A 14,366-nucleotide genomic window follows, 5' to 3' on the forward strand; every position below is an offset into this window, starting at 1 on the left:
ACGGGGAGTCCCGCTGTCGCCCTGGTCTCCGCCGGGTCCTCCGCGAAATGGGCCGGAACGAGAGCAAGGCCTCGGCCGCCCCCCGAGGCCGGGACGGAGGCCCCGGAGGTGCGCAGGGTCCTTGTGGCCCCCAAAGGCTCCTGGGACCACACGACCCAGCGCACTGCCCTCCGCGCCCTCAGACCCGCTCCCGACTCTCCCTCCCCAGACCTACCCCCCCCCCCCCCGCCCCTACCCCGGGCCCCTGCAGGGGCGGCACCCCGCGCTGCCTCGGCTTTGAGGGGCCCTAGCTGCAGGGGGCAGGCCGGCCCCTCTTAGTGTCCCAAGAGGTGTTTCGGGCCGTTTGGGTTTTCACGTGCCTTTTTCCAACTGTTTTTAGTGATTGTTTTGCCTCCGACCAGTTACTACAGTGTTCAATGTAGAAAAATGACAGACAAGCGAATGAGTGAAAAAAAAAAAACAAACCCGAAGTCCCAGCCTCTGCCCCTATCCCCACTGGGGGATGTACTGCCGCATTTCACCTTCTGCTTGTGTGTGTGTGTGTGTGTGTGTGTGTGTGTGTACAGAGATGCATACTGTTTTTCCAAAATAGGAATCACATCCTCTCCCTGACCTGTCATCTTTTTTATTTTTTATTTATTTATTTTTTTTGAGTGAGGGACAGAACACGTAGGGGGAGGAGCAGTGGGAGAAGAACTAGCAGACTCCACACTGAGCCCAGAGCCGGCCAGGGGGCTCCATCCCAGGACCCCAAGATCCTGACCTGAGCTGACAGGAAGAGTCGGGGGCTTAACCAGCTCAGCCACCCAGACGCCCCTGTCACCTGCTTTTCCACCCAACGCAGGGGGAACATCTCTCCACGAGGGGGCTGCCATGGAAAACACACCCAGGAGTGCAAAGGCCTGTGCAGCTGAGGGCTCTCACTGGGAAGTTTCTGGAAGCAGGAGGTTCATGGGCCCCCAAGGGCAGCATTGCTCACACTCTCGGTCCTCTGTGTTGGCGAGGTCTCCCCACAGCAGCCCCCAAGGCTTCATTCTGTCCCTTTCAAGAACACTCTGAAGAACACCCCATTCCTGTACCTTTGCTCTTGTCTTCCCTGCCCCCACCTTGAGTTGAAACAACTCTGCCCTTTGTTGTGCTACTTTAACTATGAGCAACACAAAATGAATCTTATTGACACGGGAAGGAACATCATTCTTTCCGCATGTGGGACAGGAAAGATGGGCCTCCAGATCAGCCGCGTGGAAGGGGGTGGGGTGGGGGTGCTTCTGCCCCCTGGGGGGACATTTGGCAATGTCTAGAGACATTTTTAATTGTCATGAGGAGGTATTGCTCCTGGCACCCGGTGCAGAGATGCTAGTCCGCAGAGATGCTGCTGAACTACCCGCGATGCCCAGGACAGCCCCCCGAAGTAATTAGCCACAGCAAAGGTCAACAGCGCAGAGGTCCAGGCCACCTGCTTCAGATGCTGGTCAGCACCCTCACTTGGGGTCCAAGAGCCTCCCAGCCTTGGTCTGCCTGCAACATTACCTGAGGGGCCATGGCCTTGACTGGTCACTCCTAGGCCCTGTCCATTTCACCCCAAGGTGGGAAGGTGGAGAGACAACGGAAGTGACGGGCCCGGAGCACTCGGGGAGGTGGCGGGGAGAATCACTCGGTAGCCAATGTGCCCTGTTTTGCTTTTTTTTTTTTTTTTTTTAGATTTTATATTTTCACTTGACGAAGAGAGACACAGCGAGAAAGGGAACACAAGCAGGGGGAGTGGGAGAGGGAGAAGCAGGCTGCTCCCTGCTCGGCAGGAAGCCTGATGTGGTGCTGAATCCTAGGACCCTGGGATCCAGGGACTGTAGGATCATGACCTCAGCTAAAGGCAGACGCTTAACGACTGAGCCACCCAGGCGCCTCTGTTTTGTTTTATTTTGCTGAGCAAGGATTCAGATCGTTTTCTCAGGGTTGTTTTTCTTTTTTTTTCTTTTTTTTCCTTTTCTCTTTTTGGGGCGGGCTGCGGGGAGGAAGACATGACTCATTTCAGCCCTTTTGACTGCAGAATCCCAGAGTGTTGAAGCTCTAAGGAACTGGAGGCATTTTCTCATCCAACCATTTCACTTTCCACACGGGAAACGGGACCCAGACGCAGGTGTACACAAAGCCCCTGTGCTCCGTTTCTTAATTTACAAAAAATAGCATCTCCCTTTCGCCAGGTACCACCTGTGCCTCAGGCACGTTCACACATTCCCTGCACGGCCCACGACAAACCTGTGATGGAAGCGTGACTTCCCAGGGGAGGGCGCTGAGCCGCATGGCTTCCCGGAAGCCGCAGAGCCAGCAGGGAGAAGCGGAAGCCCAGCAAGGTTCTCCCACCCTGAACGAGACCAGGCCTCTGGCTCTCAAATTTGGCTGCCCGTTAGAATCATCTGGGGCATTTGGCAATGCACATACCCAGGTCACCCCTCAGAGATCTGATTTCATTGGTCTGGGACGCATTCTGGGCACTGAGATTTTCAAACCCTTCCCTAGGGTGGGGTGGGGGGTCCAGGTGCAGCAGGTGTACGGAACCCACTCAAGCAGACGCCTTCTGACCCATAACCCATGTTATGAACCTGGGTTAACATCCTGGACATGATGTCAGGGCAAGGAAGGGTCTGTTTCATGAAATGTTGAGGTTTTAGGATATCTTCTTGGTAAAAGCCTCTATTCTGTGTGTCTAGAAACATTAGGATTGGCTTCGAATGAAGTTTCCTTCCATCTGAATACTGCGGTCCCCAAATATGGTCTGTTTGGAGACCTGTATTTTCTGGCCGCTCTCTGGATGTCTGGAGGGTTGATTTAACAGCTTAAATACTACTCCTGGCTCACCGGGCTGGGGGCTAACCCCAACATCACAGATTGGTGTGGGCACCAGGGGGACACAGGCCTGGGAGCCACAGGCCAACATTTACCGATGCATTGTGGACACTTGTACCTTTAGCAGAAGGTCTGGAAATGGAAAGGCCCTCAGATGAACAGCGTGCCAGAAGGGGCATCCCAGGTGCTGGGGCGGGGTGGGGGTGGATGACTTGGGGAGGGCAGGGGCTTCGACCTCCTAGCCCTCCCACACCTCTTCTTTCAAGTCTGGGCCACAGAACACACAGTTACATATGACTTTAAGTGGCCTGTTCCTCCCTGGACCTGTGGACATCTGCATTTCTGCCCTTCAACCAGGAGAGCACTTTAACGCTGACACAGGGAGCTGAGTCATCTCACTTAATCCTGGCAACACCCTGGAGGCAGCTGGAGCCCAGGCCAATAGAGGCCCCCCAGGAAGGCTGCTGACTCAGTTGCAGTCCTGTCCACCCACAACCCTGGGGAGCTTCTTGTGCCTGACCTCAGGTTCAACGTATTGTACTGCGGCCAACCTGGTCTGCACCCCTGCAGCTCAGCCCTCCACACCTCCTACTTGGGCAGGAACCCCTTCCTGCCCTCGGCCTCTACCCGCCCACTGCCCGTCAGCCCCTTTGGCCTCCATGCTCCAGGTGTTCTAGAATTTTCCATCCCCCTCCTCGGGCAGTTTGTTTCCTTTAACAAACCTTCATATTTTCTGTGGAAGCCCCAAATTCACATCTCTGGGCCAGTATTAGTACACTCTTCTCGGCTGGCTAAAGCGATTTTAATATGTCTATCTCGTCCGTCTATTGTATTTTTATTTCCTTACATTCCAAGCTCTATGTTGACAGGCATTTTGGCATAAAAAAGGATTGCTCCGTTATGCAAGTGTTTCTGTGTGTGTTTGCAGTGTGTGTGCGCCCGTGGGAACCGTGGGAGCACGGGTGTGTTTTAACCACTGATTCTCGAGTGTGGTTCCAGAACCAGCAGCTAACAGGTTTCAGAACCTGTTAGAAACGCAAATCATCAAGCCCGACCCCAGATCTACTGAACAGGAAACGCTGGGGGCGGGGGGGGGGGGGGGGGGGGGGGGGGCCTGGCAGTCTCCGTTGTAACAGAACCCACTGATCCTCCGTGTAATCCAGTTTTTTTAGGATCTGCTTAAGACAGAAGCTTACTATGGGGTCTCTTAAGACACGAATAGGTAAACATTAAGAGCTCTGATGTCCTTGGAGAGGGGTCAGTAGTGTCTTTTTTCAGATTTCTTTGTTCATGCTTTAATGGATAAGAGGCATGCATGTGCCCGTGCATGTGCGCGTGTGTGCACACACTCATTCCAACTCTCCTCGGATTTGGGGAGGCCTCCCCCTCGGCCCCTGGCTCTGCTCCTGGGGATATTTAGCCATTGAGAAAAGCAGGTCTGAGTCTCCCTGCTTGACACCAAGGTCATGGTTTCAGAGATGGCGGAAGGAAAGCGAGAATGAAGTCAGAGGAATACAGCTGCGGCGGTGGAATGTCAGGCACCGGGGCCAGTGGCGGGGCCATGGAGGCGACGGTGATGATGGCTGTGAGGTGACGCAGGTGGTAGCAATGAACCTGGTGATGGTATTGGTGGTGGGGCTGCTGGTGGAGGTGATGATGGTGATGATGAAGGCGGAGGAAGGAGGTGTCGGCGTTGTCGGCGTCCTTGGTGTGGGCGATGACGGCGCTGGGCTGCTTACACGCCGGCCCTCGGGTCGCACTGCCCGCCGCCCTCTCCTTCCCCAGCAGGTGCGCCGCGCGTGCATCCGGCGTGCGCCGCGGGGTGTGGCGGCGCACACGCGCTTGCACTTACATGGGCCCGCTCCCGCCGGCTTGGCTGGAGGGCCTCCGAAGTTTACAAAACCCCTAAAGCTTTTAAAATAAAAATAGGGGTTAAACCATTTGGATCTTCCAAATTAGAAAGAATAAATGAACCACCCAGCTGTAGTTATAGGCAATTAATGTGATTCTGGGAGGGCTTCGCTGCAAGATAATGGAAAAGCTGATTATAAACGAGCCAGGAGTAACGAGGGAGGTCAGAGCGGTCCCTGAGCTCTGAAGGAGAAGCCGGAGCCCGGCTGCGTCCCGCGCCGCCGCTTGGAGGTGCGGGTCTCCTTCCGCTCGGGCTCCCAGACCCCGCCGCCCGCTGGGGCCAAGGCCACGGGCGCGGGGCGGGGCTGAGCCCGCGACGGCCTGGCCGGGAGGAGCCGGAGGGCAGGAGTCTGCTCTCCCGTGTGCAGCCCCTGCAGCTTCAGGAAAACGACGCGGCTGAAAATAAACCCAGAGAAGGGCGAGAAAATGAGGGCAGAAAGGAGAGAGCGAGAGTAAGGTTCCCCGTGAGAACCGACTAAAAACAGGACTTCTGACCTGGAAAGACACCGGCAGGAGCCGGGAGGGAACGTGTGTGCCAGGTGGCTCTTCACCCCTGCCGGCAGGCATCCGGGAACCCCCACCGACCACCGACCACCGACCACCGAGCTCCGTAGGCCGACCCCCCGGCTTGCATATTTGCGCTCCAATTTTATCTTCGTCTTGAGGGTTGTTTTTCTGTTTGTTTGTTTTTTTGTTTTGTTTTGTTTTTATTATGCTCCTAGGTCTTTTAAATACATATAATTTTATGTTTCGTTTTCTTATATTCTACTGCAAATTCTTTTTTTTTTTTTCATTTTCTTTTTTTATTTTTAATACAGGCTCCACACCCAGTGTGGAGCTCAAGGCAAGGCTTGAACTCAGGACCCTTAGATCATGACCTGAGCTGAGATCGAAAGTCCCACACTTAACCGACTGCACCAACCAGGCGCCCCAACAAATTCTTCTCTAAAAACAAGTCAGAGCATGAATGGATAAACAAACAAACACTTGGAGCTTCAGCCGGGAGCTGACCCAGTTCACCAGGCAAGCTCTGGTTCTGGTTCAGCTAAAACAATCAACCGCAGCCTTTCCATCTTCAGAAACTGCAGTTTGGGCCAAGCCCTCTTTCTGGAGACCTGCCTTACCCCCCCCCACCCAAGGGGCCTTGCACTTGATATGTCAAGCCTCTAGGCCTCCTGGTTGGAAAGAGTTGCTTTCTGGCCCTATTCAGCTCTGGAAGGAATTGTCCTTAGAGAGAGGAGGGGTTCACCCTCTTCCTCAGACAATTTGGATTTAAGGAGCCTGCCCCCACTTCCAACTCCCCCTATGTGGGAGGAACACCATGGAGTCCTAAGGGGATAGCCCCACCCTTTGGAGAACAACCACTTCTGGACCTTGTGAATAATTCATGTGACCCACTGTGGTCTTTATGTGGTAGTTTGTGTGGCTAGGTGGGGAGTGAGACTTCGAGAACTCCCATCCACAGCCTGTAAAGTGACAGTGCCACACAGTGGCTGAAAACCTGGGTTCGAATCCCAGCTCTTCTGCATACGGGCTGGGAGACTTACTTAGCCTCTTTGCACATCAGTGTTTTCACTTGTCAAGTGGGGATAGTAATAAACCTCCCTCGCAGAGATACTGGGAGTATACACAGATGAGAGATTTAAAGTGCTTGGTTCCGTGCCCGGCATGATGCATATTATGACGATGACCATTTTTATTACTATTCCCTTTGGGTGGCATGCACTGACCTGCTAGCCTGTTGGAGAAATTGCGCCACTAATACTTCGATTGGGGTTCAAAGCCTGGTAACTGGGACATTTGCCCAGTATGACCCCAGCCCCAGACCTCACTGGGCAGGAGAGGCTGTCCACGTGACCAGTGCCATCACACAGTCCTGCCACAGTCTTTCCCCACGGGACACTATGTTAGCGCTGCCACAAAGACTGATGCCAAATGAGTCTGGGACAGAGGAACCGAGACCTTGGCTTAGGTGAAGTCTGTTTTTTGGATTCTCCTTTGCTTTTGGTACCCACGCTCCCAGCAGCGGCGATCTCTCTCCCCTGTGGCTACTGTGTTGTCTGACTCCCTTGTCTATATTGGAGGAAATCTTCATGCTGAGAGTCTCGATTCGATTCCCAGCTTCCCCAGCAGCTAGGAAGACCTGTTTCCTGCCCCACCCATCAGACAGGACCATGCAAGACCTCAATTCAGAGGTAAACCATGTGGGGGCTCCTGTTTTGCTGGTCCTGGCGAGGCTGATGTGCCCGGGTTCTGGTGAAGACGGTGGCTGGGGCTGCCGAGCCCACCCTGAGCCACCAGGTCCGGTTCCCAGGGCAGAAGTGGCAGCAGGTGGCAGCCAAGATGGCAGTGGGGCTGAGCTCCTGACATCTGGTGTGAGCAGGGACTTTGGGTGCCAATGTTGGAAGGCCAGTCTTGCTCTGTTTGGCCCGCCCTCTCGAGGCTTCTATGGGCCAGCCAACAACTAACCATGCCCTTTCAGCTTAAACTGGCCCGGGTGCCTTCTGTTCTTCACGGCGGAGCCAAATGAGTGATAAGCCACCATTTACCAGGTATTCTCTGTGTGCCAGGACCTCCCACTGGGCACTTGACCGCGCCTTTCCACCGAGGCTCGCAATCCCCTGGGGACACAAGCTGCTGATTTCCAAGAGTCAAGCTGCCTCATGTGTCAGTCTCAGGCCAAGCCATGTGGGGCCAGTGATGGGTCTCTTCAAGGGAGACAGTAATTTTTAGTCTTCAAACCTAAAATGCACTCCAGATCTTCTCTAGAAGGGACTGAAACCCCAAGATGGACCCTGGAGCTACCCAGGCTCCCAAAGGTGCTCCTTGGGCTGTGTGGAGCAAACTGGATGTCCCTGGGTCATCTGCACCCCAGCCTAAGCTGCTGGGTCCAAGGATGCACGTGGCTGGAGCCTGGGCTTCTGGGGAGGGCTGTGTACCTCCCCAGGGCCCACTGGCCGCTGCCCTGGCAGCCCCATCAGATCTCTGAATCTGTGTTCAGTCCACCACCCAGCTGCAGGCAGAGACCTCACAACTGCCCAAAGAGACGCACACTGCCTTAAATTATGTGTGCATACTGTGTGCGTGTGTGTGTGTGTGGACGATAAGTGTCTGTGGGTGCGTGTGCATATATGGGGGTACATGTCCATGTGTGCATACATGTATGGGGGTACATGTGCATGTGTGTGTTATATATGGGGGTACATGTCTGTGTATGTACATGTATGAGGGTACATGCCCGTGTGTGTGTGCACGTGTGGGGACATGTGTCTCTGTGTTTGCATGCACATACAGGGGTATGTGTCTGTGTGTGCGTGCATGTATGGGGGGTACATGTTTCTGTGTCTATGCGTGTCTTTGTTTATATGTGTGTGCATGTTTGTGTGTATGGCATGCATATATACATGTGTGCATATGGGGGGTGTGTCCATATGTGTGTGTTTATGTGCATGTTCATGCACGTGTGTGTGTGTGTGTGTGTGTGAGTGTGTGTGTGTGTGAGTGTGTGTGGTGCTTTTCTTCCGGGCATTGTCCTTCACTTCAGTTCCTAGTTTTATTACATCATCACAGATCTTCATGGCAGAAGCTGGGGCCGGTACCTCCAAAGGGACAGTTGCACTGATCCTGTCCTTCAGATGACCCTGTCCCAAGTCATCATCGAACAGCTAACACTTTCTGTGAACAACACTTTTTAACTCCCTACTTGCTTCCTCCAAGCCACAGACAGAACCGAGGTTCTGTCATCACATGCTGTTTCCTGCTCAGTGCTTCTGATGAACATACGTAGTGAGCAGACGCACACATGTCTCAGTGCTTCTGATGAACATACGTAGTGAGCAGACGCACACATGTGTCTCGAGTGCTCCCTCCCTGCCAGGCACTGTCGTGGGACCCTGGTGTAAAAGGGACAAGCTGAGCATCAAACGTCATGGAAGGGCCTGGAAGCCTCAGCCCCAGAAGGTGGTCTGATGGGAGGCTGGGTGCTGGGTGGAAAACACAAAGGCGGGCAACCGGGGAGAGTGGGTGGGGGTCCCCTCTGAGGCTGGCTCACTGAGGGGGCAGGGACCACACAGAGCGCTGGCGGAACCCCCAGGGCCCAGGAGGACGAGGACACCTGGCTGTTCTAGGGACAAGAGAACTGAGTGTGGCAGATGGTGGGGACCAGACATAATTCATGCAAAATGAAAAGGTAGACCCTTGCTCAGAAATTATTAAGAGCTTCCAGACGGTGACAGCAGGGTAAATAGCAAGCCTGGGGCCCTGCATGCTTGAGATGGGGCTCCATGAAGCAGGCCCTGAGCGAGGACAGCAGGCAATGAGACGTGTGCAGGGTCAGACCTTGGCATTTTGGATTTTCTTCCACCTGCAGCGGAAGCCACAGGAAGGGCCAAGCTGGGGCAAGACGTGACATGGGGCCCGTCCTCAAACCACGGCCTGGCTGCTGGGAGGAGCCTAGGCTGAGGGGCGCGGGCAGGTGCAGGGGGTCCAGGGGTGCGGCTGGGCCCAGGACCAGATGAGCAGAGGTGGCGAGAGGAGGGCGGATGGTAGAGGGATGGGCGGCAGGCAGCGAGGGGTCGGAAGCCCCACAATCCTGCCTGACCTGCAGTGCAAGGTGCCCCCACCAGGCCTGCGGGACCACGGCCGGTGCCCCCCGACCGCGGGGAAGCAGCACCTCTCCTGCGGTTGCCCTTCCTCTCTCCTCACAGAAGCCTCATCCCGGCTCCCGCCCAGCGACAGTGCTTGCCAGAGGCTCGTCACGGTCGGAGGCCATGCTGCCAGATGCTAAATCTCCCCCACAAGAAATCTGAAGACAAAACGTGCAGCAGCCACTGCCCAAAACCAATATGTACCAAACCGCGCAGAGCCGGTTGGAGCAGCAGGTGCCGCAGCGGTAAACACGGGAGGCCGACATGTTGACTTTGGCAGCTCACGCGTGTCTTGTCGTGGAAAGAGAGTTTATCGAAACTGAAAACTGGGACAAGGCAGCTCCGCAAGGCCACCCGCTCTGACTGTCGTCCAAAGCGGGGTTAAGAAGCGCAAGAGTCACATTTCCGGAGCCCCCGGCACACATGTGGGGCGCTCAGACGCCCCAGAGCCCTTCCACACGCTGTCTCAGTCCTTCCCACAGCCCCTATTTTCCAGATGCTGAAAACGGGGCACAGAGGGGCTGAGCGACCTGTTCAAGGTCACACAGACCCTTCAATGAAGCCCGAATTTAAAAAACCAACTGGCGGATCCCGTGAGCATTATAATAGGTCTTCGCCGGTCACCAGAATCCTGATGTCCTCTGCCAGCGGTTGGTTTGGGACTGAGCATGAGACCCTTTCTGGCCAAATGAGATGGGAGAGAAAGCTGTGGGATCAGGAGCTCCTGGGAAAGAGCTTCTGCCTGATAGAAAGGCCTGAATGATTCGAGAACAAATACCCATTGACTCTTCTACCTCTACTTCCTGCCTGTGGGCTTGTTATGGGAAGGTCGGGTGAGTGGGCTCGGGCAGCCTTTTAAGATCCATGAGGTGACAGGCATGAAGCCTGACGATGCAAAGTGAAAGTCTGGAATGCGTGACCGCTGGCCTGTCAAACCAACCCTAGGACCTCCCGTGTCCAGACTTCTTGTTGAGTAAGCAGGAAATGTCTTCATGGTTGAAGTCACTGTCACTCAGTTGAATACCTCCTAACATAAATCCCAGGCTGGTCTCACTTCAAAGCCCATCAGCTTTCTCCTCTTACACTCTGATGCTTACGTGAGGGTCCAGCTGTCCTCCGCTGCCCATTGTTAACCTAATGCCTGACGATTACAGAAACAATCAGATTTAGAAACTGGAAAGAAGGAGTGGTGGTCCATTCAGCAAGATCAGAAATCTCGTTTCTGGCCTCCATTACTCTTGGCATGAATCCTAGCATCACCGAACTGCAGAACTGGAACACACCAGAACAATCACCTGGTCCACCCATATTACAGACGGTGATATGGAGCCTATGAGAGGCTAAGACTTGCCCTGAGGCCCCCAGACCAGAATGCTGCTCTCAGCCAAGTATCTTTTCCTTACTCTCCACACAAACTCTTTATCAACTTATCTCAAACTATGACTGGCCACTCGTCTCAAATCAAGAAGAAATTCTCAATTTAACCACATTCTGACAGGATAAACTTTGATGTCATTAACTGAGGTTTCTTTCATGCATGTCCCCTTGGGTCAAGTTATCACCCTCTTCCCATGAATTCAGCAGCACATCCCGCCCAAGAAAATAAAAGAACCCAGAAGAACCCAGAGCAGGGTTAGTGGGTAGAGAGTGTCGAGTTCTTGGTTTTTCAGACCGAAAACTAGTTCTTGAATCTCATCACAGAGACAGCTGTCTTGAAAGCAAGAGTTTCGCATTTGGAATTTGAGAGAGGAAGCTCTGATGGGAGCCAGTGACACGTGTGAGCCACAGACCGGATGCTGGGAAGGGGAGAGGAGTCAGAGCACCACATGCCCCTTAATGAAGACTGCCCAGGCTGGACAGAAAGGGAGCTTAGGTGCTGGAGAAGCCCTTAGAAGGTGACTGATATCTAGGGAGAAGGGGCAGAGAGGGCATTGGCACCATCCCACACTGGCACAGGGGTCTGTGGTGGGTGGTTACACAGTGGCACACACTGAAGATGTCCTACCGGTTTACAGATGAACCAGACCAGCCCGGGTTTCCCTGCCAATTGGGACCCCAGAGCCTCCAGGTCTGAGATCCACCTCTCCCTCGGCCCACCTCTGATGCCCAACCTCTCCATCCCCAACCGTGGCCCCAAGCCTGGGAATAAACGCCAGCTTGGTGCAGAGAACCATGGGTCTGGGCTAACAGTATTGGGGTCCCACAGTCTCTGCCACCATTTTGTTTTCACATCCTGAAAACTCTTCCCCAGGTCGCTGGGAAAACCAATTACACCTACAGCTCCGGGGGCTTGACCTTGAACAAGGGGGTCGGCAGCCCAACCATGTGCCCTGACAACTTCTCCGTGGTACCCTGTGCGACGCCAGGGGCGCCCTGGAGACCCCCAACCCCGCCACTTTCCTTCCGGACACCCCCCCCCCCCGCACCAGCGCTGCATCCTGATTGGCCCAGGCCCAAGGCCGAGCTCATCTCCCTGTCGGTGATTGGTTAGAGATGGGCCTGCTGTCCCGCCAGGTTGGTTTCCTGGCTATGCAGGGGAGACCCTGGGATCCGCCCTTCCTCCCAAGACTCTGTGGGGACGCACGGCCCAGGACCCCCGCAGGCCGAAGCTGGTGCCCCCCTGACCTGGCTTCGCTCTGCAGGAGCTGGAACGTAGGAGGCCTGTCCACTGCCTGGTGGAGGAAGAGGGTTTGAGTGGGAGGTCAGGTGGCATTGCCACACTCACTGTGTCACAAATCGCCAAGGTCCTCAGTGGCGCCTGATGATGAGCTAGACAGCCCTGCTCCTCGGGCGTCGTGTTGGCCACACGACTCACTCAGGCAACCAGGCATCTGGGGAGAGTCCCACGCGACTCACTCAGGCAAGCAGGCATCTGGGGAGAGTCCCACGTGATGGTTCTGAGGAGAAGTCTGTCCCATTTGATATCTTGCCCTTCTGCCATTGCTGGGAGAAAAAGCTTCTTCGGAGCACCTGCTCCCACTTGAGCCTGGGCCCAGGGTGCACACCCCTGGAGCAGAGTCATCCCCGAGCTCTGCAGGGAGAAGCGGAGGCTCCCAGCCACGCCCAGCCTAGAGCAGCGACTCTAAGCCACGTGCAGACCCTGAGCTCATAAGTGTCATGCTCATCAGGGGTCACCGAGGTTCTGGGCTATTGGCTACATGTGCGGCCGTGAGCATCCTAGGTGCTCTGTTTGCACCTGTATTTCATAACTTGTACTGGTTTATCCCCTCTTTGACAAAAGAATTATATTGGCCTTAGAGTGCTATCTCTAGAAGATCTTATGGGGAAAGCACTTCACAGAGGACGTGGTATGGAGTAGACACTTGGTAAATAGAGTGATGATGATGGTGACACTGGTGGTGGTGATGACGATGATGATAGTGGTAGTGGGGCTGCTGCTGCTGATGGTAGTGGTGGTGTTGATGGTGGTGATGGAGATGATGGTGATGGTGGTGATGGTGGTGATGAGGGTAATGGGGGAGATGGTGATGACGGTGGTGACGGCGATAATGGTAGTGGTAGTGATGAGGGTAGTGGTGGTGATGGAGATGGTGATGGTGGTGGAGATGGTGATGACGGTGGTGTGATGCGGGTAGTGGTGGAGATGGTGATGGTGGTGATGAGGCTGATGGTAGTGATAAGGGTAGTGGTGGGGATGGTGGTAGTGATGGTAGTGACAATGGTGGTAGTGATGGCAATTCTCTGAGGCACTGGTTAGAACCCTGGCTGCTCAGGGTCACTCCTGAGCTCCTGGCTCATCCACAGAAGGAGAACTTGCTTCCAGAAAGACCTTGGTGCTACAGAGAGCCTCAGGCTTACAGCCCGAGCAGCGCTTCCCTGATTTCAGGCTGATCACACAGCAGCTGGCCCCCAGTTCGAGTGGCTCTCGGGCATTTACCTGCTTCTGGCATTTTGGCTGGCAAACACAGACGGTAACTCTTCAAAAATATTAACGATATTATTATGGAAAATAATAATCAATGAAGACATCACAGAGAAATGCGGATTAAAATGAGCTTTGTGATAGACTTTCCACCTTGTTATTTCTGGCAGGGGGCCAAGACCCGAGAAATGATGAGGTGATAATGAGGAAAGACAAAGGCCGTCATCCCTCCGTCGCCTCCTGGGCCTTCTGGGGCAGGTGCAGGCCTCTCCTCTCCATCCCTAGCAGGTTTCCTGGAGCCTTAGGCAGCTGCTGCTGCTCTCCCCTGGACGATGTGGGTTGGATGCCGCTGTGGTCACTAAAAGGCGAAGTGGGCCACCGAGAGGCACGGAGAGAGCCAGATTGACTTACTGCACAAATGAGCCAGGCCCCCAGGGGAGAAAACGACCCTGTTCCCAGGGACATTCCATTCAAGTGAGAAAGATACTTTCCAACCACATAAATGAAATGAGTGCAGGTACTAACAGATGCTTCAAATAAAGTAAAGCAAGCCCCCCCCCCAAAAGGGAAGAGAATGCTGAGGTGGGAAAAAGGGTGTTAGGGGTTGAATTGTGTCACCCCAAAATTCATATGATGAAGTCCTAACCCCTTGTGCCTCAGAATGTGATTGCATTTGGAGACTGAGGCTTTACAGAGGGGACGGCATTAGCACGAGTTCAGTAGGAAGGGCCCCAGGCCACTCTGACTGGTGTCCTTATAAAAAGGGAAGCCCGGACCCAGACACACACACACACACAAGGAGACCATAATGTGGACAGAAGCTAGCATCTCCCAGCCCAGGAGAAAGGCCTGGAAGAGGTTTTCCCCTGCAGCCCTCAGAAGAGGCCCGCTGACATCTCCAGACTCCAGGACAGAACATGCCAAGGGAGTCCGCTGGATTTCCAGGCTCTTTTGCGGGATTTGCTGTTCTTTGCAAGCGATCAGTTACTGAAACCTGTCCTTGACCTGGCAGAGACTCCTTCACTCACTGCCCCTCCCTGAGGTCGATTCCCGGCCTGTCCTGCCAGGCCCCGGGCCCTCGG

The sequence above is a fragment of the Mustela erminea genome, chromosome 4, assembly GCF_009829155.1.
Source record: "Mustela erminea isolate mMusErm1 chromosome 4, mMusErm1.Pri, whole genome shotgun sequence".
NCBI lineage: Eukaryota > Metazoa > Chordata > Mammalia > Carnivora > Mustelidae > Mustela > Mustela erminea.